The sequence below is a fragment of the Ovis aries genome, chromosome 6 (genome assembly GCF_016772045.2).
Source record: "Ovis aries strain OAR_USU_Benz2616 breed Rambouillet chromosome 6, ARS-UI_Ramb_v3.0, whole genome shotgun sequence".
In the NCBI taxonomy this organism is placed as follows: domain Eukaryota; kingdom Metazoa; phylum Chordata; class Mammalia; order Artiodactyla; family Bovidae; genus Ovis; species Ovis aries.
Genome location: NC_056059.1, coordinates 44,162,674 through 44,187,758, shown reverse-complemented (window position 1 = coordinate 44,187,758; position 25,085 = coordinate 44,162,674). Strand labels below are relative to the sequence as shown.

The 25,085-nt window shown below is 41.6% G+C and overlaps 1 protein-coding gene and 1 non-coding gene across 3 annotated transcripts in view; one reads left to right on the top strand and one right to left on the bottom strand.

Annotated features, from left to right (window-relative positions):
* Positions 1-25,085, top strand: part of PPARGC1A (PPARG coactivator 1 alpha) — a 717,775-nt gene that overhangs the window by 474,724 nt on the left and 217,966 nt on the right. The gene's annotated exons all lie outside the window — the stretch shown is intronic.
* TRNAC-GCA (transfer RNA cysteine (anticodon GCA)) lies at positions 2,539-2,610 on the bottom strand. The gene has a single exon. It is a non-coding gene; the product is annotated as a tRNA-Cys (tRNA).

Here is a 25,085-nt window from a genome sequence, read left to right as displayed (position 1 = left end):
CTCCCCCACCTCCCTCCTTCCCTCCTTCCTTCTCCCTCTCCCTGTCTGTCTTTTTCTGTCTCTGCCTTTCTTTCTTTTCTGCATTCTGATGTATACCATTTTTATCTTTTATGTACAAAACCCTCTTTACTCTTCCAATCCCATCCCCTACCATGAAGATCTTAGTTTTCCCAAAAAGTTTACCCTCATTATTCATTTTCTCAGAGCCCTTTTAGCCATCAGGAATTATATATCATGATAATTTCATGAATAGTATTAGGAGATGAAATTTTCAGTGCTTTGCAATCCACTGGTAGAGATCTCAACTGGCTACCTAGTGGTTTGCTTTGATTTAAATATTGTTCAAAAGTTTATTTGTTGCCAGGGCCTCAAGGTTTTTCTTGAAAAGTTGGATCTCAGAAGATTGAACCATCTTGGATTCCTCGCCACATGGCAGGAGTGAGCTGAAGTGGAGAGGGAGCAGCTCCCGTCCTCAGTGCATCATAGTCTTTCCCAATCTTTGGGGTCTTCATTCATCTCTGTTCCCTCCCTGGTCTCAGCAGTCATGTGACTTTACCACTCCTGTTCCCTTCCTTCCTGCTCATGTAATTTCCTCTCCCAGAATCCTCCTTTCTCCTCCTCCAAAAGACATGGGAACATTGGGAGTTCTGGTTGTGATTGCTGGACCAATAAGAGGAGATACCTTTAGTTTGGGCTCCCCTGAAGGCTCAGATGGTGAAGAATCTGCCTGCAATGCAGAAGACCTGGGTTCAATCCCTGGGTCAGGAAGATCCCCTGGAGAAGAGAATGGCAACCCACTCCAGTATTCTTGCCTGGAGAATTCCATGGACAGAGGAGCCTTGTGGATTACAGTCCATGAGGTCACACAAGAGTTGGACACCACTTAGTGACTAACAAAAACACACTTTTAGTTATCCCTCAAATGAGTCCTCAGCTTATATGTAGGCTGGACTCTAGAAAGAGAATGTTGACAGCTGTTATGAACAGCTTCTAAGGTTATTTGAGGTCACTGCTATTTCAGTCGATCAGCCATTTAGACTTATTGGTATAATTTGTTCTCTGGTATTTTTCAGATCTGTTATTCATCTTTTTAAAGATTAGGAGGTCATGCAATGAACTTAAATATGTTTTATCATAATCTGAACCAAAATGAAAGTTGAAAGAACTTTAAAATTCTGTTGGTGCATGTCTAGTATTCAATAACACACAACTATTCACAGTTCTAGGATTTGGAAGGTGATCTTTTATGGGGTCATATCTTACTCCTTGGAAGGAAAGTTATGACCGACCTAGATAGCATATTCAAAAGCAGAAACATTACTTTGCCAACAAATGTCTGTCTAGTCACGGTTATGGTTTTTCCAGTGGTCATGTATGGATGTGAGAGTTGGACTGTGAAGAAGGCTGAGCACCGAAGAATTGATGCTTTTGAACTGTGGTGTTGGAGAAGACTCTTGAGAGTCCCTTGGGCTGCAAGGAGATTCAACCAATCCATTCTGAAGATCAGCCCTGGGATTTCTTTGGAAGGAATGATGCTAAAGCTGAAACTCCAGTACTTTGGCCACCTCATGTGAAGCGTTGACTCATTGGAAAAGACTCTGATGCTGGGAGGGATTGGGGGCAGGAGGAGAAGGGGACGACAGAGGATGAGATGGCCGGATGGCATCATTGACTCGATGCAGATGAGTTTGAGTAAACTCTGGGAGTTGGTGATGGACAGGGAAGCCTGGCGTGCTGCAATTCATGGGGTCGCAAAGAGCCAGAGACAACTGAGCAACTGAACTGAACTGATCTGAGTTTTCCTTTTCCCCACAAATATTTGGTAACTTTTCCCTGTTGTTGCCCCTCAGATCTGGCTGTCCTAATCTCCCTGAATATGCCAAGAGCACCCCAGTCCCAGCCTATGCTTAGCATTCAGCAGATGTTTGTTAGATGAATGAACACTTCTATATATGTTTGTGAAGCCAAGAGAGAGAGGCAAAACCACCTGCTTTTGGTCATACGTGAAGTCATTGAGAAAACTGGGGTTAGATTTGGCTGTTGAGATCAAACATTTATTTAAGAGCTGCCTTCCACCTTTTCTTAATTCCTGTCAAATGACACTGTCATCCAGCTTTTTAGTAAAAGTTCAGTTTTCACTTGCCACGAACCTTTGAAATAATTCCAGGTATTGGTGATGCTTATTCTAATTCATGTTTCCAACAAAATTGAACTCAAACAATGGTTTCTGACTATAAGAACATTGACACACTGTTTCCTTGTAAATAATTGGTGAAATTCTGACCTTTGGGGTTCATGATTTCCTATTCCTACTGCAAACATCACAGCTTATGGTACCACTCTGTTGGCAGTGGGTTTACCCACTGAACGTCTAGAGGATCACATATTTGTGTGGTGTCTTGAAAGTGAAATTGAAGTTGCTCAGTCATGTCTGACTCTTTGCGACCTCATGGACTGTAGCCTACCAGGCTCTTCAGTCCATGAAAATTTCCAGGCAAGAGTACTGGAGTGGGTAGCCATTTCTTTCTCCAGGGGATCTTCCCAACCCAGGGATCGAACCTGGGTCTCCTGCATTGCAGGCAGATGCTTTACCGTCTGAGCCACCAGGGAAGCCCATGTGTGATGTCTTATCAGCCTGCAAACATTTCATGCCTTTGTGCTGTCCACAGATGCCAATCTCACCTCTTTTAGATGCTCTTGGCACTGAACCTGGGATGTTTACTCTAAGTTCATTTACGGTGTCTTTTTGAAGTTTTGCCACCTTACAAAATGAGCACCAGTTTAGTTTTGCGTTGTTTTCTTGCTTTAGGTGAGGCTTTCTCTGTGCAACTTCGTATGAGTTGTACAGATTGCCTTTTGGACCTGACTTAATTCATCTGTCAGAAGTGACAAGGACTTTAGAGGCATTTCCTTCCAGAGTCTCCCAAGTGTACGTACACATGAGGACATCACACTCACACACACGCAGGCTCACGCATGCCACTGTGAACTGAGAATAGCTCAGTGTTGCTGAAGATGTAGTCAGTCATGGAAAAAGCTTTACCCAGAAGTGAAAACCTGATTTGGAATGAGCTTTTCCTGGTTTCTCCTTTCCTTAGTTACTGCAAAAATGAAGATAAAAAAATCCTTTAGAAGGGAGAGTAAATACCAACTATTTTACCCATAAAACTACTGAAATCTTAAATACACATGATATGCACCAAACTGAAAAGAGTTTTCATGGGTGCCCCAGAGAGAGATTGCTTTAGGAGACTTCACTTCATGAAAACAAAATGGATTCACTTTCATCTCTATCTATTTCATCTGTATCAATACCTATATCTGATTTTATCTATGTAGGTATGTGTACATATATGCATACACACATTCTCACCCATTCACTGTGTCTATTTGTATTGGCCAAAAAATGAACTATTGATTTTGTATGGTTTAGCCCAGTAACTATGATCACAGAATAGATTCTTTCCTCTCTTCCCAACCACTTGTTTCCTTCTATGCTAGAAAATTGACTGGGGGCTGGAAATGTCAAGAGAGAATTGAGATGTTGTGGTAAACAGAATCTCATGGTGGCCCCAAGATTTCCACACCTTGGTGTGTGTGCCCAAAATAATCCCACCCCTTTGAATGTAGCTGATATGTGTGAATAAGATGCCGTCACTTCTGAGATTCAGTTCAGTTCGGTTCAGTCGCTCAGTCATGTCCGACTCTTTGTGACCCCATGAACCACAGCACACCAGGCCTCCCTGTCCATCACCAACTCCTGGAGTCCACTTCTGAGATTAGGTTACATGATAAGACAAAAGTGAAGGGATTTTACAGATGTAGTTAAGGTCCCAAATCAGTTGGTTTTGTTTTTTAATTGGAGCATAGTTGACTTACAGTGTTGTGTTAGTTGCAGGGGAACAGCAAAATGAATCGGTTATACATATACCCACTCTTTTTTAGACTCTTTTCCTATATAGGTCATTACAGAGTATTAAGTAGAGTTCCCTGTGCTATACACTAGGTCCTTACGAGTAATCTATTTCATATATGCTTCTAAATTGCTTCAGTTATGTCTGAATCTTTGCAACCCTATGGACTGCAGCTCACCAGGCTCCACTGTTCATGGGATTCTCCAGGCGAGAATACTGGAGTGGGTTGCCATGCCCCACTCCAAGGGGGCAAATCTATTGATTTTGAATTAATTAGCAGAGATGTTATTCTGGGTGGGTCTTACTCAGTCAGGTGAGAGGCTTTAAAGGAAGGCTGGGTTCTTCCCTCAGAGACAGACATCCTATCAGGGCCTTGATGATAGGACCAGATGCACTGTCAGCTGCCTATGGAGGGGAATGACTCCTAGGTACTCAGAGTCTCAGTCTTAAAATACCAGAAAACTAAAGACTGTCAACAGTCTGATTGAGTTTAGGAAGGACTTGAGCTCCAGCTGAGCAGACAACCTGGCCAGCACCTTGACTGCAGCCTCCTAAGACCATGAGCAGAGGGCCCAGCCAAGATATGCCCAGAGTGTGCTAAAGCTTTGGTCACTGGTTATAAAACAATAGAAAACAAACATAACAAGATCTGTATTTTTAGATGGCAGGTCTAACTGCACCTATGTCTGCTGCCGTCCATGCCTCCACCCTCCTGCTTCATCCCATCCCCAGGAAGCTGTCCAGGCACAGACAGACCGCGTGTTCATGCTGGCTTCAGCTATTGCTTTTGCCCCCATATCTGAGCTCGGCTTTACTCCTATGTGTTTCATTCTGTTACTGCAACAGGGAGAAGTTATCTTTTCAGGAAAAAAAAATATTTAGCTGATTCTTGGTTTGGAAACATCAGACACTTGATGCTAGGAGTGGGGTCTTGGGCTGTTCTCTAAAAAAACATAATCCTATAGCTTTGTGTGTGGAAAAAGGCATGTGGCTGCCATAATATACTTCTTTTATTTCCTTGCTCTCTTTTCAAATGTTCTTTCCTGTTCAGGCATCTGGGCTTTTTCTTCCTCTTTCCCTTTGTGTGGTGGCATCTGCCTTGAATGTTGATGAGGAAAACTTGGTTCCCCACCAAGAACTTATTTGGGGGTAATTAATTCTTGGCGCCCTAGCAGTGCCTCACAACTGTGACTTTCTTAGGTACGAATTGACTGACTAAATGTCCAGGCATGGGATGTGCAAATTATTGCCTTGCCTTTTGCCAAATATTAATCATTTATTGAACTTGCTCTAGCAGGAATGGTATTGGCGATTGCGTGTGTGGGTGGATAAAGACGGAATTCACAGGAGGACAGTGAGGGAATCCTTGAGAACATGGGCTTTGGTCTTTTAAGTCATTTTCTTTGCAATTTTATGCTCTGGAGCCCTGGAAGAGGACCATCTTAGGAGGCTGAACCGTGCCCCCAGGGAGATTATATCTATTAGGGCAGCAACCATGCAAAGAGATCACTCATGGACTTTTGATAGTACAACCACGAGTACAAAGAGGCAAAAGAGAGGAGGATAGGGAGACGCGTTGTGTCTAGGGGGATGGAAAGCGCATGAGAAGTGGTGCTTGAACCAGAGTTAGATGACAGAATTTAGCAGAAGAAAAAAATGGAGAGATTAAGAATTTATTGATTTTTCAGCACACCTTGAACTGGATTTGAAACTGGATATACCTTCAGAAAAATTTTGTACTGTCCAATGCATGGCATAATAAAAGTTAACTAACCCATACTCTACTATTTAGAATAGGTGAGTATTGGGAATATAAATTCAGCCAGGGTGGGAGCCATCACCTTCTTGTTCTCTGTTGGGTCCACATTCCAAACTCAGGATTTGGCCTCTAGGGATACTCAGGTAAAGTTGGAGGCTCAGTGAATGAATCTCACCATTAAAAGGGTTTTCTAGTAAGATTAATTGTGTGATTGCATCTATAAAAACAAAAAAGTAGGGAGAACAGAGTGTTTACATTGAAATGATTGCTCAATCACAGAGCATTGTTTCCCATTCATTAAAGCAGAGCTCCAAATGAATTCATTGATAGTCCAGTGGGATTCACTGGATATTTTCAATGTACAGTATGTATGTGTATATATATATATACATATATATATATGTATATATATATATATACTGCACCCCCCCTCCCCCCCAGGAGAGTGTCTCATTCACTAGCCTGCCTTCCCATCTCACCGTCTGAACAAGTAAAGATTTCATGAGGCTTTGGCCAACTCTCCTTTTTGATATTTTACCAGGTTCAGGCATAATAATGGGCTTTGGAGGCTAAGTGGTCAGCCAGGCCTGAGTTCAAGACAAGTGATTCAGATCTTGAAAGTGTTGTAAAGCAGGACTTCAGAGCAGTAGAAGAGAGCATTTCCAGGTCATCAAGAGTCTGGGGCAGGGGGAAGAGGACAATCTACATGGGCTGGCAATGGCCATAGGGCCTTCCCAATGTAGAAGTCCAGGGAGATGCTTTCTGAAGTGGGGGCATGGAGGGGTTGCTAAGAGTGAACCAGAGAGATCCCATGTCCAGTCTGATTGTCCTGATTATGAGTCTTATGTCCTGATGGTTAGGTCAGCCACTAAGAGCTGAGCCCTAAGTTTCTCTAATACTGTCTTCACCAAGAAATGATCAGTTCTGTGCTGCCCAATGAGTTGGCTGGTTCACAGTAAACTTTTTCTCCCTGAAGGCTCATTTCCACATATATAGGCGGTTTCAGCTTTAACCACCCTGGATACTCTTCACAAAAATATTTCCTGTTTTCTAAGACTCACTGGGCACTTGACGGCAGCTGCATTTGTGAAGACGCACTCTATCACTCATAGGACACAACAGTGTCCCTATGAGTATGAAAGGTATAATTGAAACCCAGATTTCTATTATAGGGAGCAGGAGGTTATGTGCACAAAAAGCCTTTTTGCCGGATCTCATGTTAGATACCTCATTAACTTAAAAACAGAATGTGAATGTCAATTATAACCCTTGTTATTACTCATAACTGCAGTTCAGGTGAGCTGGCAGTTTTCCCATACCTTCACGAACTGATAGCCTCCAGAATAAATGATATATCACCTGATGCCAGTAGTCATTAAAGAGCGATACTTGTGCACAAGTGGTGTGGGTTGCCAGCGTTCCACTGGAAGCTGCTTGTGGTAGTTTAGCCTCTTGCTGCTGTTTCTGGTAGGCTCTGAGCTGACTGAATTTGGTCTTGAATGTGAAAGAGCTAGAGTTGTTACCTTTGGCTGTAGTGACTGTGGGTCAGAGAAGGTGGATGAGAAGGAAATTCTAGCAGGACCTTGTGGATACAAAAGAGCAGTTTCTGTGCAGTGTTCAGATGACCCTGGGTGACCCCCAGAGTTCACAGACTAGAAAGCCAAGGGACTTTGGTGTGTTCTCTCCTGGGCTTGAACTTTGTTCACTGTCCGAGTGTGGGAGTGAAATGCTCTGTCAGCTTGGATGAGAGTCTCCGGTATGCATTTGCTGTAGAGTGTGTATGAGTCCCCATGTGCCTGAGTCCATGAGCGTATGCCTGCTGCTGTGTTTTTCCATCACAACTTTACCCGGAGAGGGCTTCCCTAGTGGCTCAGTGGTAAAGAATCTGCTTGCCAATGCGGGAGACATGGATGCAGCCCCTGAATCCAGTTCCGTGGATTCAGTGGGGTCTCGGAAGATCCCGCCTGCCTCAGAGCAAACTGTGCGTGGCCACAGCTCCTGAGCCTGTGCTCTAGAGCCTGGCAGCCGCAACTACTGAGTCCATGTGTGGCAACTACTAAGGCCTGAGAGCCCGAGAGCCTGTGCGCTCCAACAGGAGAAGCCAGAGCAACGTGAAGCCCCAGCACAGCAACTAGAGAAAGGCCTGCACAACAGTCAAGACGCAGCACAGCCGAGTCAGTCAATCAGCAAAATTATTAGGAAAGACTTTAACCTGAGAAACCGATGGTGAATGGTAGTCTCTACGTGGATACATTTACCCATGAGTTCTAGAGGGAAGGGGTGGAAAGTTTTGACTTTTGTGTGAAAAAGGATGCCCCTACTTTGTAGTCTATTAGTATTCAGGTTCCTTATTTCATAGCCTAAAGGAAAAAGAAGGGGTGCCCCCTGGAGTTCTATCTTTCACCAGGATAATGGTGGCCACTTCCATGCTCTTCAAACTTCAGGGTCCAGCTTCCGCTACCAGCTAATCATCCATCCCAGCACACACCCGAGAGAAACCCACTACCCCTCATTATTATAGTTGAACAGATGGTTCGGAGCAGTTTTCTGCATTTCTGTATGATGCCAAGTGAAAATGAACACTCATGGGGACTCTGTTATTCTAAACCCAAGATCTTAGTTTGGCTATTTGGAGACCCTGCCCAAGACTGGAATTTTCAGTAGTCCTAATTTCCAGCACTTCTCTGCTCGTTGGGTAAATGTTATGGGGAAGCTGTGTGATCTGAGGAGGCTGTGTGGGCAGTTCTAATTTCTTATTTCTTTTCATTTCTTGATATTTTAGGTATATATTTATCAAAACTTATTATCCTATGATCAGAAAAAATATTACATATGCTCAATGATTTGTAAAAAGCAATCCTAAATAAACATACAGGAAATGAATGAATGATTAATTATTGGGCATCAATGCTTTCTGACACATTACAAATTTCCTGATGTGTGTGTGTGTTTTAAATCTGTCTGTCCCACTAGAATATAGAAGGTAGAAATCTTGCTCCAGTCAATATAGCTTTCTCAGAAGAAGGATCAGTTCAGTTGCTCAATCGTGTCTGACTGTGCGACCCCATGGACTGCAGTACACCAGGCCTCCCTGTCCATCACCCACTCCCGCAGTTTGCTCAAACTCATGTCCATCAAGTTGGTGATGCCATACAACCATCTCATCCTCTTTCATCCCCTTGTCCTCACACCTTCAATTTTTCCCAGCATCAGGGTCTTTTCCAATGAGTCAGTTATTCACATCAGGTGGCCAAAAGTATTGGAGTTTCAGCTTCAGCATTAATTCTTCCAATGAATATTCAGGACTGATCTCCTTTAGGATGGACTGATTGGATCTCCTTGAAGTCTAAGGGACTCTCAAGAGTCTCCTCCAACACCACAGTTCAAAAGCATCAATTCTTTTGTGCTCAGCTTTCTTTATAGTCCAACTCTCACATTCATACTTGACTACTGGAAAAACCATAGCTTTGACTAGACAGACCTTTGTTGCAAAGTAATGTCTCTGCTTTTTAATATGCTAAGTTGCTCATAGCTTTTCTTCCAAGGAGCAAGGGCCTTTTAATTTCATGGCTGCAGTCACCATCTGCAGTGATTGGGGAGCCCCCAAAAATAAAGTCTCTCACTCTTTCCATTGTTTCTCCATCTATTTGCCATGAGTAATGGGACCGGATGCCATGATCTTCGTTTTCTGAATGTTGAGCTTTAAACCAACTTTTTCACTCTCCTCTGTCACTTTCATCAAGAGGCTCTTTGGTTCTTCTTCACTTTCTGCCATAAGGGTGGTGTCATCTGCATATCTGAGGTTATTGATATTTCTCCTGGCAATCTTGATTCTAGCTTGTGCTTCATCCAGCCCATCATTTCACACGATGTACTCTGAATATAAGTTAAATAAGCAGGGTAACCATATACAGCTGTGACGTACTCCTTTCCCAATTTGGAACCTGTGTGTTGTTCTCTGTCCATTTCTAACGGTTGCTTCTTGACCTGCATACAGATTTCTCAGGAGGCAGGTCAGGTGGTCTGGTATTCCCATCTGTTTCAGAATTTTCCAGTTTGTTGTGATCCACACAGTCAAAGGCCTTGGCATAGTCAGTAAAGCAGAAGTAAATGTTTTTCAGAAGAAGGATAGGATAGTCATTTCATAAATACTTGTTAAATGCATGGCTTAGCCATGAGGACTGAGTGAGGTAAGAAATGATGGCAGCAATGTTAAATTACACTTTTCAGGGTGTTTCTGAGTTGCTCCCCTTTAACTCTTCTAACCTGAACAAAACTGCCTTGAAAGTTTGTATTTATTGAGTGGTCTATTGCGTTTCAGGTACTGAGGTAAGTAGTTTGTTGACATATGAATGAGTTTTTCATTTGCAGTTCTATGAAGTATGTACTATGATCACACCCATTTTGTAAATGAAGATACTAAAGTTGCAGAAGTTATAGATGTGCCCAAGAATTAGGACTAATAAGGCGAGTGACCATAATTTGACCTCAGATTTGGCTAATACCAGAGCTACTCCTTGAACCATCAGAGCCTTCTAACATCTTGCTTTGACTTGTTTTTTCAGCCAGCCAATCAATGAACCTACTCTTAGGGTTCTCTATGTGTCAGACACTGTGTTGGGTGCCTGGCAGTGTGGTCTCTGGGTTTTCTACCTGCTAAGGAGGAGAGGAGGGCAGGGCAGGGATTGGGGGAGGAGGTACTGGTGCGTCTGCATGCACCAGTAGTGTGAACTGATAGGTTTCAGCCAGCTTAGTTCCCGGATAGTCCTGATGGAGGGAACAATGACAGTGGAAGGCCCCGTAGCTGGACCAGAGTGACAGTCTGTTTGCAGGACACGCTGTGGCTGCTTCCAAAACAGACTCGAGTGTTATGTCTGGAACAGAGATCTTGTCAGTTTCTCTCCGGTCGAGTTAAACCCAGAGCTGTCCCTTAAAAATATTGACCCAGTCGGTGTTTTACCCACTTCACTTCTTCTCAGAATGGAAGTTTACAGAGAGTTGTTTGTAGTCAACGAGGAGGAGAGTGAGAAGGGAAAAGCCAGCAGTACATCGTCTGCCCAAAAAAAGTGCAGCATCTCACTGCTAGTCATCCTAGCGGGCTGATCTTTCAGAACTGCTTATTGGTTTTCATTTCAGGGTGGATTGTTTTAATGTCACTCATGGTGCTTCATAATTATCACGCCCTCACCAGAGGACACCTCTGACAAGAGCAGGATCAGATCCTGATCTCAGAAAGAAAGGTGTGTTAGAATCTTCATCACTCTACCTTACTGGCTTCCTTTACTAGAAGATATAGTTTCAAAATGTTCCTGTTTGCTTACTAATACAAAGCTATATAGGACAGACTCTATGTTTTACAATCACACTCTCAATTAATTATGTAAAAATCTTGTAACATAGTGAATAATCATCAGAAGTGTTTCGCCTTCCATTTTTTCCCTTCACTTTTTTTTTTTTTTTAATAGGCTGCGGGACACATTGCAGCAAATATTTCACACGGGAGATTGTGCCACCAAAATAATTAATGCCAGAAAGTTATGTGAAGGTCTTCCTGTATTAAGTAAACTAGCCTTTGCAGAAAATGGAAAGATAAATGGTGGGAGAGTTGAGAATAAAGCTGCTATAAAAATGGCCTAAGGTTTAAGATATATAAACTGCAGGAAAAGAGCCCACATATTTTTATCTCGGCTGAGAAAGGTTACTATTTTTCTAAGACAGTAACAGAATAATAACATCTTCAGTTAGCAAATAATTGCACAACTGTGTGATCAGATGCTTATAGAGGTTGCAAGGAAAAAAAAATTAACAAGGACTGTGCTTTGCCCAGCTTTTGTTTGCTGCCCTTCTAGTGATTAGATTCTGTCAGTCAAAGACTATTTTTTATATAAAAAGCAATTAGGAGTTAGATTTTAGTACCTCTGAAGGGCAACCAAACTTGAATGCAGCTAGAGATAGCAGTTACTCTATGGCTAACATTATCATGGTAGTGGATTATAGGTATTGGCGTTTAGCTTTGTAAACTGTGCTCACCTAGGGATTTTAATAAACCATGGATTGAAGTTTTATGTTTTCCCTTCCTGAGAGCATCTAGCATTTTTACACTGAGACTTTATTAGTTGTTCATATGGCTTCATCAAATCGCAATTCATACGTAGAGGTACAAGGACTGAAAATAGATATATTCCAACCAGTGGAGTAGGATCGGTTTGTAAGTCAATATCTGCCAAGGAAAAAAAAAGCTCCTAAGGACCCTTTGAGTACCTTCTAAATAAAGAGCTCTTTTTCTTCAGGCTTCAAGTAAACTTGTATCTTCCCCAACTCAATGCATCTAACGGGGACCATGCTAATGATTCAGTAGGTGGACTCAGAAAGTTCAGGGGAGGGTCCAGGCTTTTCACATAACCTCCCAACCCAGGGAGACCAGGCAGACTGCTTGGGCCATGCTTCCCTCCTCTCTTTGTGCATTTCCAGGGCCCCTCATCTGTCCTGCTTTATTTCTGGTTCTCTACCATCTGCGGCAGGAATGTCTATTGAATATTCTGACCTCATTCTCTGGATATTGCTCCCAGGATGTCACTGCAAGGTCTGTGCACAGAAGAGGTGACAGGAACGGCTGCCCTGCAGAGCTGAGGTCTGCATGGCTGAGCCAGTGAAGAGAGTAGCCCTAAGTCCGCATTTGTCCATCAGATCCACTAGAAGGATCTTCTGGCCCACACCCTCCACTGGACCCCATGTGGCAACTAGAATGCTGGTTTTGATTTGAACATATTATCTCTCCCACACTTTCCATTGTTTTTATCACTTACCTCTTCAATGCTTTCAAAGTCTCTTAGGGTAATAATAGAGTCTGGCCATAGTTTGACTCCTGACCGATTTCACCCCATGTCCATGTCCCTCTTGTTCTCTGGGCTCCAGCAACATGGCTTTCTCAAAGCATTACTTCTGTCTACTGAAGGACCTTTTGATATGAAGTTCCGTCTACAAAAGCCTCTGTCTGTAACCTTCACCTTTACTTCTTCTCAAGCAGGATATCCCAGCTCATTCTTCCCTTCTCAGGGGAGTCCTCCCAATAAGGTCATCACCCTGTTGTGTACTCCTTCTTAGCACCAGGCAGTCCTTTCAAGCATTTACTAGACTTGTACCTTTATCTCTCCCCTAGTAGATGGTAAGCTTCATGTGGGCAGGGGCCACTTCTGTTTGACCTCATCATTTCATCTCTAGTGCTTAGCGTAGTGCCTGCCACCGAGGAGGCAGTTGATAAATCTCGGTTAAAATGAGGAAAAGACAGAGAATGAATGAGAGGGAGTGGTAGATAGATCATGAGCAAACACACACTAGAGAGGGAAAGAAGAAGTAAGGAGGGAGAGAGGTAGAGAGAGATACACACACACACAGAGAAATGGGCAGTTCACTCTCCTGTAGCCTACTGAAGAGAGTGATGACATGGCTCTCCGTTTCTGCTTTGAATAGTGCATTTCATTGAATCTAAGATACATAATTGTATGATACATGATTACTTTCATCACAGAGAAATAACGTTGCCTGTTAAACTATAATATATTATTGGGTAAGATGCCTCCCAATTTTAGACATCAAAACTTCAGATGGCAACATGTGAAAAGATGAGCATCTTAGAGTTGATGCACATTAGAGCTGGATTGCATTAAATCTAGGAAGAATGAGCTCAATCAGTAGTCAGATGGATGTGGGTTGAAGAATGATAGCCGTGAGGATTAATGCTATAGCACACCAATTTTGAATGTCAGAATGCCACTGCTGACCTCAGCAGTGTTTTTTCCATTTTTTTTTTCTTTTCTGTAGTATGACTTGGATTAGGGTACATCGGCACTAAGTTTCAGATGGTTGGCATTATGAGAGGCAGTCTATAATATGGCAAGAGGAAGGCATCATGACCATCAACAGACTAACCAATGGCCTAGCAAGTTAAGTACAGCATGCATGTGTCCTCAGTTGCTTCAGTCACGTCCGACTCTGCAACCCTATGGACTGTAGCCCTTCGTGCTTCTCTGTCTATGGGATTCTCCAGCAAGAACACTGGAGTGGGTTGCCATGGCCTTCTCCAGGGGATCTTCCCCATCCAGGGATTGAATGCACATCTACTGTGGCTCCTGACTTGCAGGTGGATTCTTTACTGCTGAACCACTGGGGAGCCCACAGACAGTACAGAGTGTTGTCCAAAGAAGTGTACAAGTGTATCTTTTCCCTGAGCTCCTAAAGAGTAGCATAGTTATGCATCTTTTGAGGTTGTCTTGGCACCACACTACTCTGAAGAGGAGTAATGGATTAACAGTGGTTTCAGTCAATATTTAGGGGTAAATCTATAAAGTTGCAAAGCCATCACTCTTGCTCTCCAGCTAAAGAAGGAAGACTAACTGATCAATAGTCAAGAGTCTTCATTCTGATCCTGAGTCTATAACTAGCTGAGTGACTCCATCACCCCGTGACCTTCAGTGGGATTCCGTGTCTCCAAGAAAGTTTTCCAATCCCCACTCTTAATCTGAGTCTCCTTTCCCATAGGATAATGAAATTGTAAAACCTCTAGGGTTTGTGTAGACATGCTGTCTCCTCCCTACACCCCTCCGCTGATTCCTCTTCATCTTTCTTTTGAATCAATCAACACGTTTTCGGTGCCAGTTACTGTGCCGTAGGATGACTTCCGCTCTTCTCTGCTTCTGTCGCATTTTCCCTCGTTTCTGGTATTTGTTCTGTTCACAGGTCTGATGCTGTGTCCTTCCTGCTGGTTTAGTTGTAGCAGCTCAAATCCAGAAACTTGCAGTTATGTCTAGAAATTAAAATGTGAGCAGTATGGCAGTTAACATTGCCCTCTTAGTCTTTGTGCCCTTAGGGTCATAGACGCAGGGTATGAAAGGGCTGAATCTGACAGAATCTGTAGGGATTGTCTTAGCTAATTGTCTCATTTAATGGAAGTGTTGAGGGGGATGAGTTTCCAAAGGTTTCCAGTTGGTTCTGGTGAACTCAGAACAGGATTCTCCAGGTTTCCATCACATGCACTCTCTATATACCAAGCTGATTTCATTCTTAATGATACCCAGAACAATAGTTTTCCCTACCCTATTTTTAGTGTCTATTTACTTTGTCTTCTGAGTTTTGCAAACCTGTTTAGAAAAAGAATATTTTTTTCTCAAAAGCTCTTTTATTTCATGTTAAAAATATGAATTCCCTAACAAGTTCAGCGCTTATAATTTTCTTGAAATCACCAGCTTCAAAATGCTTTGTTGCTGCATTTTGAATTTAAATCCCTTTTCTTGGGAATAACCCGAGGACCCAGGATATTTCTTCAGAATCCTGCTTTAAAGATTGTCATTCCCCTGAAGACTTTGTCTCCGTAACTAGATTGTCTTAGTTCTGGCTGCTATAGCAAAATGCTATAGGCTGGGTGCCTACAATAGCAAACGCTTATTTCTTACAGTTTTGAAGGCTGGGAAGTTCAAATCAAGGTGCTGGCAGATTCAGTGTCTGATGAGGCCTGATTCCTGGCTTACAGTGGGAGGACAGGGGAGCTCTCTTGGGTCTCTTTTTTAGGTGCACAGTCCCATTCATGAGAGCTTCATCTTCATGACCTAATCACCTCCCAAAGGCCCCAACTCCAAATAGTGTCATACTGGGACCCAGAATTCAGCACATGAATTTGGGGAGACACAAAAATTCAATCAGTAGCACAGATGGAGTCTAAGTCATAAATGAGGTTGGAAAGTCCTCAAGGGAGAGAATAGTGGGCAAGATGGACTGGGGTGAACATTTCTTGTGTACCTACTATTTGCCTTACCAAAATGACCTTATTTTAACCTTCCCAACAATCAGCTGTCAATATGACCTTCACTTCACAGATAAAGAAACTGAGGTCCAGCAAGGTGAAAATAAGGGATTGACAAGTTACTTAGCAAGAGATTGAACCAGGATTCAAACCCAAATCTGTCTATATGAAGACTCGTGTGTGTGTGTGTGTGTGTGTGTGTGTGTGTGTGTGTGTTCTGTTGTGTCTGACTCTTTGTAACCCCACAGTTTGTAGCCCACCAAGCTCCTTTGTCTACGGAATTTTCCAGGCAATAATACTGGAGTGGGTTGCCATTTCCTTCTCCAGGGCATGTTCCTGACCCAGGGATTGAACCTATGTCTCTTGTATCTCCTGCCCTGGCAGGTGGATTCTTTACCACTAGTGCCGCTTGGCGGAGAAGGTGATGGCACCCCACTCTAGTACTCTTGCCTGGAGAATCCCATGGATGGAGGAGCCTGGTGGGCTAGTCCATGGGGTCGCTAGGAGTCAGACACGACTGAGCAACTTCACTTTCATGCATTGGAGAAGGCAATGGCAACCCACTCCAGTGTTCTTGCCTGGAGAATCCCAGGGATGGAGGAGCCTGGTGGGCTGCCGTCTATGGGGTTGCACAGAGTCGGACATGACTGAAGCGACTTAGCAGCAGCAGCAGCAGTGCTACTTGGGAAGTCCTTATGAAGCCTGGTATTTTTCTAGTAGTTTGTCTTTGTAGATCTAAGAACTTGGATTTTTCATAATGTGTGGTTAGTGTGGTTCTTGAGTTGTTGATTTAATATTTTATCTTACTGAAGACCAGTAACACGATCAGTGATTTCCCTAAAGAGCTTTATAAACCATCCCTTTCCATTTCTTTTCGTGTTATCTGACCATCCCTGGGAATTTATCATCAATAGGCAGCGCTTTAGAGGTGAATTTTTACCTTGAATTAATGGTGCAAAGTTACTACCAAAGATAAAGGGAGTTTGGCAGAAAGAAATTAATTGGTTGAACTTAGTTGTGGGGCAAGACTTGACTACTCTTTCTTTGTGGGAAATTACCAGTTGTATTTTAATCACCCCAGCTGATATTGGTCTTAACTCTAAAGTCATAAAATGTTGACTTTCCTCAATGCAGAGGCTTTATTTCTGTCCTTCAGACCACTCATTCCTCTTCTTTGTAAAAAAGAATTTTTTTAAGTATCATTTTCCCTCTGTTAATTTGGGATGCTAAGGTGATAGAATCCTGGAATTCTGAGCACCTGAGACTTGCCTGTGTTGGGTTTGACTTTCTCAATCTGCAGTAGTGACATAGATCACTTGAATTCCAATGACAAGCAAACCAAGGGAGGCCCAACATCAGTTTCATCTTTGCCTCTGTTTCAAAGATCTGTCATTCAGGGTTTTAGAATATGGACAAACCACATGCTTTTGGCTACTGCAAGAGTTTAAGACATCCTCTAAAAAAATTACTGCATTATTATTTTTGAAGATTGTGATACTATTTATATAACAACAGCCACTGCCTCCATTTGGATTTCTCCTTAACTTTTTTAAAAAAAGAATTTATGTATGCTACCTCAATCTTCAGTCCATTTCATTCTTCACACTGCAGTCAAAATCATCTTAAAAAAAGCAAAACATTAATATGATCATATCACATCCCTACTTAAAATCCTTTATTCACTTCCTGTTGCCATCAAAACATGTCAAATTTCTTTTCATGGTTTAAAATTTCCTACAGGCACTGACCCCTGCTTACCTCATACTTCCATCTCCTGCTGACTTAATTGTACCCTCTCTGGTCTTTTTCTTATTCTTGGGATTCATTTCTACTTCAAGGTCTTTGACCTTCCTGTTCACCGTGCCTAGAATGCTTTTGGTGAAGATGTCTGTGTGCCAGGCTCCTTGATGCCTGAAATAAATGCCAGCTGTTTAATCTTCATGGCCTGGGTGATTTTCATGGATGTTTACTATTTCAGAACCCACGCTTTCACCTTCTTCCTCACTTAGATGTTCTTTGACTGCATATTTTTTTAATTTTAATTTTGTTTTTCCATCTATTGGGCATCTGTTTTAGATCTTATGTACCATTGAAAATATATTCCAATAAGTTCCCATAGGCTGAATTAGCACATCTTTGACTGTTTTGCGATTTCCAACTTTAGGGCTGTTCACTTGGAGGATAAGAAAGTAAGAGGTTTGACATCATAGTGGAAAGAATACTGGATTCTGAGTTGGAGAGTTTGTGTCCTAGATTGGCCAACTTGATAACCAGTTGTGGGGTGTAGGTAAGCCATCCACCTCTCTGGGTCTTAGAGTTTCCTTCTGGAAAATAACATGCTTTGAACCCATCTTATTCTTTTCCTTCATGGACATAGTTTTCAAACATGACTCTGATTCCTTGTGTGATCATAAAAATGGATTTCTCTGTGGTAATTAAAAGAGGATCAGAGTAAATAAATCCAACAAGATTAGCATGAACATGGCTTTCCATTTAAAATCATTTCTATTTGGGTAAAGATTTAAGACTCTGTGAGGTAGACTCAGTTCAGTTCAGTCGCTCAGTCATGTCGGACTCTTTGTGACCCCATGAATCGCAGCATGCCAGGCTTCCCTGTCCATCACCAACTCCCAGAGTTCACTCAGACTCACATCCATCGAGTCAGTGATGCCATCCAGCCATCTCATCCTCTGTCGTCCCCTTCTCCTCCTGCCCCCAATCCCTCCCAGCATCAGAGTTTTTTCCAATGAGTCAACGCTTCTCATGAGGTGGCCAAAGTACTGGAGTTTCAGCTTTAGCATCATTCCTTCCAAAGAAATCCCAGGGCCGATCTCCTTCAGAATGGACTGGTTGGATCTCCTTGCAGTCCAAGGGACTCTCAAGAGTCTTCTCCAACACCACAGTTCAAAAGCATCAATTCTTCGGCACTCAGCTTTCTTCACAGGCCAACTCTCACATCCATACATGACCACTGGATAAATCATAGCCTTGATTAGACACACCTTTGTTGGCAAAGTAATGTCTCTGCTTTTGAATATGCTATCTAGGTTGGTCATAACTTTCCTTCCAAGGAGTAAGCATCTTTTAATTTCATGGCTGCAGTCACCATCTGCAGTGATTTTGGAGCCCCCAAAAATAAAGTCTGACACTGTTTCCACTGTTTCCCCATCTATTTCCCATGAAGTGATGGGACCAGACGCCATGATCTTCGTTTTCTGAATGTTGAGCTTTCAGCCAACTTTTTCACTCTCCTCTTTCACTTTCATCAAGAGGCTCTTTAGTTCTTCTTCACTTTCTGCCATAAGGGTGGTGTCATCTGCATATCTGAGTTTATTGATATTTCTCCCAGCAATCTTGATTCCAGCTTGTGCTTCTTCTACCCCAGTGTTTCTCATGATGTACTCTGCATAGAAGTCAAATAAGCAAGGTGACAATATACAGTCTTGACGTTAGACTCTGTCCCATATGATGAAGGTCCATATTCTTCTTACAATTATATTTAGCAGGTCTAGGTGCAATAAATCACAGCAATAACAACAAAAAGTGGGACATATTTGTGGGTGTGTGTGGCATGCGAGGTAGCTGGAGCCAAACTGAGATAGTCACATATAATGAAGGTCACTGAGAGGTACATTCTCTGGTCTTGTATCTTGAGGTTTCTACGGAAAGCTTGCCAATTCTATATTGTGTCTAGTTCTTTTTGTTTGTGTTTTTGTGGAAAACAAAGCTAAGAAAATATTGTCATGATTGTTGTAGAAAATATTGTCATGATTGTTAACAGAAAAGAAAAGAGGAGCGTACACTTTGGGGAACCATAATTAATGCTGGGATTATGCCAGGATCTCTTGCTTGATTTTTTTGTGAAACCCTTTGCACTGACTCAAAAGCAAATTGCAAGGAGATCAGTAATTTTCGCTCCCTGAAATTAATGAATCAGGTCAAACTGAGTTTCTAAAGCAGAGATGAATTTCCAGACAGTCCAAAATGTCTGTCTTTCTCCTTTCTGGGTGGTTATCATTTTTATCATCCAGTTTGTGTGAAACTGAACAACTAAATACCAAACTACATTGCCTGACTCTCTTCCTGATGGTCATGACTTTTGGCAGACTGACTGTCTCCCTCACTTCTTGGTATGTTTTGTGATAGATGTAGGATTTGGCTGGTGACATCACTTACTTCGTAAACTAGTAGATTCATTATATCTCTTTGGATGCTCGAAGAACGTCTGTTTCAGTACCATGCTCCAATTAAAGGCTGGTACCCAGCTGTAGGAGTCTGCAGTTCTTCAACAGCTTTTCTCGTGTTGTCACAAGGAGTTAGGTCTCTCTGAAGACAGGCTGAGTTTGCAGCCTTGAAGGAGATTACCGTAATTACCAGTGATCAATGTTTAATGTCTCTCCATCCAGTCCCCTCTTTGGCCCTTTACAAGACAGTACAAAGAAGAAAAAAAATCAGATCACAGCTTGACAGTAAGCTTGATTTAGTTTATAAGAAAACTGATTCTGATCTGGCTTTTGAAGTATACTCAGGCTCAGCAATGCACTGCTTCTGAGTGTTCTCTGCGATGTCGGTTGTTAGATCGTTACTATATTTTTACACAGTGGATCAGGTTCCTCTTGAAGATATACAATGTTCTCACTTAACAAAATTACATGGAGAAAAAAATTGTTTGATTTCTCCCTCTCTGCATCTTGGAAGGACAATGTATGTAGTTAAGTACAAGAGTTTGAGATTGGTACAAGCATTAGTTAAGCCTTCAAGGTACTGCAGAAATCCAACAGGGGAAAAATAAAGGTCCATCTTGGAGAGATGAATCATTTCCCCCATTCTCAGTAATTAATAGCATATTATAACAAAGGGAATCATTAAAATGTGAAGGTGTGTTTTTTCAAGTCACATTTATCAAACATGGTAAAGTAATTCCGGGCTCTATTAGTTCATGTGTATTTTTAACATGATATATGGAGTTTCCTTTTCTATTGTTCAAACGTGAAAATGTTTTAAAAAGAAAAAGAAAACATGCTTTTATTGCCATTTTTAAAAAAGTATTGAAGGGGATAAAAAGGAAAGTGTAATAAGAGCAGTATATTTTTATGTCAAAAGTAACCTTTCTATGGTACTCTTTAGATAAAATGGAATATTGGGAAAGAAAGGGAAAGATAAGTAGTTCCTTTATTCATCTTAGTCCAAAACCTATTTTACTCACGGCTGGTTGTTGGCATTGTGTGATGATGTGACATTGTACCAGGAGATCAGATCATCAGAAAATAAGGAGATTCCAATTTAATAGTTACTCACCAAAATTTCCCCCTTATCTCTACATCACAGAAAAATAAGTAGTTGTTAAATTTCAAATCCTGCAGTCTTTCTGATTTATCATCAAATTGTGGATGCACTTAGCTGCCTAGCGTCAGGGAATCCAATAAGTCCTGTCACATAAGAAGAAAAGAGAAAAACCCATTGGATAATGGGTTACTTCTCCCCCACAGTGATTTATTTCTGTCACAAGACTTAATTTTATCATGAGGCAGATGCTCTGTCTGTATCAATGTATTCGTTTCTACATTTATCTGCTTCATTTGAAAAAAAATAGCACCTGCTGCCTTTGGGGGGATGTATTTGGCTGCTTTATTCTATGCCCCCATGACCCAATTATGTGCTACTTCATTACATCTTTAATTTCTCCCTTTTTATGGTTTGGAAATTCCTTAGCTCTTTTATCCAGTGAGTCTGATGTGAAGGGGTTCCACGGCAAATGAAATTGCACGGGGTAACTGTTACAGCGACAGAAGGTGTTAACATCTGAGCTCTCTGGTACCAAGTCTCTGAGATTCATGTCAGAGGGAATAAGCAGAGCTTACCGGGGTTATCAGGTGATACCTGGGATGAAGCAGTGACAGCCTCTGTTATGAATTAATTTTGTTGGCCTGTATGTGGAAGTCATTTGCCTTTTATAAAAGGTGCCAGAGAGACTTCAAGATATATATGGAAGAAAAAATGAAGGGAAAGGAAAAGAGATGGGAAAGAAAATAATGGAAGGAAGGGGGAAGGAAGAAGGGAAGAGAAGAAAAAAGGAAGGAAGCAAGGAAGAAATGAACTTTTAAAAAAAAGGTATCATTTTTATTTGATCTAAGTCACTCTGCCTTGGTGCAGAACGTTTTAATGACGTGCTTGTGTCTCATCAGCTTGACCCTCCCTCCAATCTGCCGCTTAATATAGGTTCTGCTCCTCTGAATAATCGTCTTGGTTCTTGGGGGTAGCTGAGGTCTACAGGTTGGAATCCTCCGCCAACTGTCATCATTCCAGAGGAGCGGCGGCATCTGCCTCACCACACTGCTGTGTTTGGATTTTGCAGTTTCTCTCCGTGGCAGACTGCCTTCTCCCTTCCAGTGCAGGGAGGTCCTGGGGAGAGATTGTCAGATAGTGAAACTGTTCAATAAGCTCTGGATAGCTCCCCTTCCCATTCTGACATTCAGCCCATAGGGCTCTCCTGTTGTCAGCTGCCAATGACAAGTGACCAGACAAAACGGGACTTCTAGAAAGCTTCCCCAAATCCATTCTTTACCTTCTCATGGCTTCTTTCCATTCCTGTTTTCTCATCGGATTTCCCTTAAAAACAAATCAGCCCAGACCATTCACTTTTATTTTTTTTGCATCAAAAAGGACACAGAGGTTAAGGTAGGAGGTGATGCTGAGTTTCCCAGATTTGCATTTTAGTAGAATCACTGCAAGAAAGCTAATAGACAGGAAAGGAGACCAAGTTAATGACAATTCTCTAAACAGCTGTTGTACAATTCAGCTTCACTACTTCAGTTAATTAATCAGCACCTTGCTGGCAACTCTGGGGGAGAGACTCGTTAGATACTGGTAGCAAACAGACAATGCTTTCATATCAAATATGTTCAACAACATCTAATTCAGCGATAACTTCCGCAGAAGAGGGTAGGGAGTAGCACGGCTTAGAAAGGCACTCAGGAAGAGGCCCTTGGTATTCTTGTAGACACGCACTTGCTGGAAGTGCCACATATGCTGTTTTCTTTGTTGTCTGTAACCAGCCCAAATAAAACATGGGCAGAAGAATCTCCAGGGTTCTCTGTTCTCATGGATGCCTCTTTTTATTGTAATAAATAAATATGTATTTGTAGGTTGGTTGATAGCAATGTTCGTAATACATAATAAATCAAGCATATTAGTTTCTGATTTTAGTCGCAGTATTTGGTTTAGGATTTTGATCACTGAAATAGTCCTTACATTTGACAACAACTGAGGGAGATCAAAACATTCAAATATAGGCCACTCACCAACCTACTGCAGCGTTTAGTATGAGAGCTATTGACTCAAGTTTCTCCCTGACTTTTTATATTCGAAGGGGAAGCAACCTCTTGTTCTCACTAGGAAGTCAATAAAACCATACATATTTTATGAATGATAATGCACAGAAGCCTTAAACAGACAAAATTATATCTATATCTGGCCAATGTACTCTGCATTTTCTTATTCTTCCAAAATTGCTCTCAGTAAAATCGGTAGTGAGCTTAGTGTAAAAGCTGTGTTATTCCAAGCTTCCTGTTATCACACGGCCTTTCCATTGATTAATTAAGAGGATAACAGTTTGCATAGTTCTTACTTTACTTTCTCTGTTACTTCATGTTTTTACCATGTCATTATAAGAAGCAATGTAGAAATATGATGGCTAAAATATACCTTCAAATGATGCATATTTGTCCATTTAAATCTAAATTGTTTATTATTGACATATTGAAAAAGAGTATTGATTGAAATGAATATATAATTACTATATAAACCTTAAAAATACACATGTATGCGTGTGTTTATTATATCATTTTCCATTTTTAGGGATACAATTGTGAAGTAGAAATTGTCTTATGTGTGTAAATATTGCCATGCTTTCAAAATTCCCTTTGAACTTCCTTCTCTGATATTCTCACAAGTAAAATTGAATCTTGAGTTTCCTGCCTACATGTCAGGAGTCAGGTGGAAAACCTCATAGCAAGGACTTGGTTGTATTAACCAATTCACTGGGACGATTTATCCAGTAGCCTGTATGTACTGATGGAAACAATTATAACTTCAGTTCTATAATTAATCCCACATTAGAGCAGAAGAATATCATTGAATCTATAATACTCTAGGGAACTATAAAGAGAAATGTCCCTTTTAAATTAGCTGTATGGCACTGAAGCTTTATGTATTTACTTGCAAGTTTAATATTAACTCAGAGTGTGATTCTCAAACTGTCTCTGTTGTCGACGACAACATTGCTTATAGGAAAGGCTTTCTTGGCAGTTATTAATGGTGAGTCTCTTTAAAAAGAAAAGCAGTTCCCACCTGCCACAGTTGCTTTTGCTACAGAGAGAGTAGGATGCTTTCTTAATCCTAGGTAATCTGGCATACAAACCTTAGATAAAAAAGGACTTTTGCTTAATCTACCTTCTCAAAGTGTGATTTACTTTTAGATTTGATCTATAGATAGATTTTCTGACTTTCTTCTTTTTTCCATATCATGGGTTCTCTAGTTGTGAATCATTTAGAATAGAGGCTAGGTGAAATTTACTAGGAAAAGAGGTGGTGGCAGAACAGTGGCTTGGAGATCACTTAACTTTGGTGGGTCTCTGGGCATTTGAAAAATATACACCATTTCATGGCCTCTTTATAAGCTCATTTGTGTACTCAGAGCTCCACTGAAAATGGCAAATATGGCATGCATCCCACCAAGGTCCCCCTGACACCTATAGCAGACATCAGTAAGGGATCATAGATACCATCTTTCCTATTAAGCCTATAGATAGTCTTAGAGTCTTCATGAACATGGAGCTCCAGGAAGCCAACTACCACTCATTGATCAAAGCTGGCACATGAGATGAAGTTTATTCATTGTCCTTGGTCTAGACCAGGGGTTGGCAAACTATAACTCATGCACCAAATGTGGCTGATCAGCTGTCTTGGAAAATGAAGCTTTATTGGGATACATTTGTGTTCATTCATTTACATGTTGTCTATGGCAGTTGTCATGGTACAGTGGAAGAGTGGTGATAGAGATGGTATGGCTCTCAAAATCTAAAAGTATTTACTCTTTGGCTTTTTGCAGAAAATTTTGTTGATTCCTGGCCCAGATCTTTTGCAGAAACAGAATATGTTAAGAAGCGTTCTCAGGGGAAACATGGTAGAAGGTGGGGATGGAGAGAGGGAGAAAAGATAGGAAGGATGAAGCAGAGGAGGAAGCCTACTGTCCACCCAGCTTTGTGACCTGGTCTCTAGGTGCTGAGAAGGTACTGAGAATGAGAGGCAGTGAGCTTGCTTCATGGGAAGGCTATTCTGCAGTTCTGAGAGGGAAAGCTTTGTCTATTGGTACAGGTAAGACCAATAAATAAAAGGAGTTTTCTCTTCTGTGGAAGCTGCTCTATAAAGGAAAGATCTTAATTTTTCCTATCATCAGGCATGAGTTGGAGTCATGACCACTGCTCACTTCTTGGTAACTTTGGATTTTTGCATAATAAATAGGGATATCCTTACCTCTTCAGGTTGTTAAGTGATAGAACACATGAAAAGCACTGGTAAGAGGTACAAGTATTATCATTGTTCCTCCCCATCACCT